The 2,967-nt window shown below is 39.4% G+C and overlaps 1 long non-coding RNA gene across 1 annotated transcript in view; it reads left to right on the plus strand.

The window, feature by feature from the left end:
* Positions 1–2,515, plus strand: part of LOC116094756 — a 27,665-nt gene extending 25,150 nt beyond the window's left edge. Inside the window, exon 3 of the long non-coding RNA XR_004120293.1 lies at positions 2,216–2,515. This is a non-coding gene — a long non-coding RNA (uncharacterized LOC116094756). The remainder of the gene's footprint in view (positions 1–2,215) is intronic.
* The last annotated feature ends 452 nt before the right edge of the window (positions 2,516–2,967 follow it).

A 2,967-nucleotide genomic window follows, 5' to 3' on the forward strand; every position in this document is an offset into this window, starting at 1 on the left:
GCAGCTAGGTATTATTATGTGCTTAAGTTCCCAGTAATTACCTACATCATCATTTCCTCTTCTCTGTTAACTGGCAAAAAGAAGTGTTGAAGGCATTCTCAAGAGAGATGCTCAAAAGAGACTGACGTCACTGGGAAGAGGGTTTTTTTTACCCCCTTTCTCTTATTTCTTTTCCTGATGTATAGACTCTGTTTGAATGGCTGGGCCTTGGACTACATGGCTACCATAAACTTGAAGCTTTGACTGACACTGTTGAGCAGAGACTGGCCTGCACTTTTGACCTGACTGGTCAGCCTCAACGGCAGCCGCAGCTGTCTCCCATGTGGACCCCTTTTATGTGAGAGTGGTATTAGTTTCTTGTTTGCTTAAGCAGCACTCATTTTCCTTTATTCGACACACAGTTGACTGCATCCTAAGAGGGACACCTGTGCTTCTGTTTGCTCTTTTGAATGAGTTTACCACCAACGCCCTCTACTCTTATTTCATTTGGGTTAGCTACCTGACATAGACCCTCCTTTACACGTTTATATTTCACTTAGCTCTGGTAGGAGATCGGTCACTTGAATGTGGAGAAAGCTTGTGTTCTTAAAAAGCATTAGTGAGCAAGTTATTACAGGTGACCTGATCTACAAGGCTTGGGGACAGAAATTCCTCTTATGGAATGGTCCGTTTTTCATGGAGGTGCTCTCTTATTTGAACGGAGTTTTGTGAGCCATAGGGACTTTATCACATTCAAAGTGAGCAGGGATAATCCACCATATGCTTTTTCCTCCATGCTAAGAAAAGAAGGAAGAAAGAAGCTATAGACCTCTATGAAAAAGAAGACTGTTTTTGGGGTAAAAGGAGATCTCCCAGGGGCCACTGAGATAGCAAGCTCCTGTTTTATCCCTGGAGTCCTTATAGATGGAGAGACACAACTCCAAAAAAATTATCCTCTGATATCCACATGTATGCTGAGGCATAGATGCTTAAATTTATCTCTATTAAACACACACACACACAAACACACACACACACACACACACACACACACACACACACACACAAACAGCCTGGTAATAAATAAAATTGAAAAAGAACTGCCATAGGATACAGGCCCTTTCTCAACCTGGGTATGTTATTGCCACTGAATTGACTGAGGGTTCTACATTCTTTTTGTAACCTGCATGAAAAGCATTGTCTGCTGCTGTCTTGGCCCTCTGATTAAGCATCCCTACTCATTCTGGGTTGCCATCTCCTGGACTGTCTTCTGAGATCCAGCCTTCACCCTCCTCATTTGAGTTTCATAGGCTTGCTCTTTTAAGGCCATGACTGTGGTTTGTCCTATAAAATATAAACTTAATTAAGTGCTGCTAGGTTGCTGCATTCCTTGTGGAAAAGGGAAAATGGATGAACTATGATAAAGAATAATTAGCCTATACAAATGGTTGAGCTGTTTTTCACTGCTCAAATTAAATGTGCTCTAGAAATAAGCACAGTAAGTCAAAAAGTAAGGCAGGACATTTTGATAATTATTTTTCATTCCCTTACTGTAAATCTACAGGCTTAAGATGCAATGACACATGCTCACACCTACTGTTCTCCATTAGTTAATTCTGCCACCCTGAGATCTTTGTTCTGATGTTTGTCTAGTGTGATGTTTTTCTTTCCCAACAGGCTGAGGTATATTATTTACAATACCATTAGAGTCCAGATGCTTCTGTAATTCCTCCCATTTTATCCCACTAGTTTTTAGAGATTAAAAGGTGAGTACACTAAAAAAGTGTTGTGGCTTTTAGAAAGCAAATTGGGGTTCTTTAAAAGACTTGCTGATCTCTTCCAAATTGTCAGTATTTTAAAAGTATTGTGAACAGTTTACTGAAGGCACAAAGCTTTCTGAATACATTGGGATTGGGATCTGTCTGTCTATCTATCTATCTGTCTGTCTGTCTATCTGTCTGTCTGTCTGTCTGTCCGTCTGTCCGTCCGTCTGTCTGTCTGTCTGTCTGTCTGCTTATATTTCACTTAGTTTATCTTAAATTTTATAAGGGCTTGTTTCAAAATCCTGCTTTCAAAAGTCTTCATTGTTTTCCAATTGAGAAGTTTTCTATGCCATTAAAATATTTAAATATCGAATTTGCCTTGTTTTTATAACACTTTCTACCCTAGAGGATGAAGATATTTAACTTTCCTTCTCTTGATTTTACTCAAACTCCCTTTCATTTCGTTCCCTCAGCTCACATAGCAGTTATAGAAGAAGAGAACACAGAATATTGGTCTATTGGTTTTGACACTTCAGTGAAAATCATGAGTGGCTGTGGAGAATCCAAAAGACGAGGGCTGCTTCTCTCCCAGCCAGGCTCTCTGCACAGCAAACACTTGGTATCTATGTATTTATTACATTAGTTCGAAAAGAAGATAGTCAACAAACAGCTTTTTGACTTGTATCCACCAAGGCCACGTTTACATAATCTTGTTTGACCTAATGATTATAAAAATAGAATTGATTAAAGCTAGGTGTTTTACAATCATGCAAGTAACATCTTTTGTTTATTTGATTTCCTGCTCCTGACTTTGCTACAGAATGAGATTTAATCTAGGTGAAAATGATTTTCAATTGCTTGGCAATTTAATCAGTGCCCTGTACTTTATAGGCCTCATATCTGTGAGGTCCTATGATCAGAGGAGGCCATGCGAATGTCTGAAGTCTTTCACCTTCTCCAGCACCTGTCTAAGCAGTCCATGCCTGCTGAATAAGTGATTGAGAGATGTAGGTTAGGCTATTCACTGGATGACATGAACTTGAGCAGGTTACAAAACTGATTCCTAAGGCAGTGGGGTTGTTATTACTGTTTTGAGATTACAAGAACTTGCTGTTGCAGTAATTATGAACCCCGTATAATTACATATAAAAAAGGCACAATCCAGCTACTAAATTTATAAGCTCTATGCCTCTATTGGGCAGATCTACCACTATACTTATTCCCC

The sequence above is a fragment of the Mastomys coucha genome, unplaced genomic scaffold (genome assembly GCF_008632895.1).
Source record: "Mastomys coucha isolate ucsf_1 unplaced genomic scaffold, UCSF_Mcou_1 pScaffold17, whole genome shotgun sequence".
NCBI classification, from domain to species: Eukaryota; Metazoa; Chordata; class Mammalia; order Rodentia; family Muridae; genus Mastomys; species Mastomys coucha.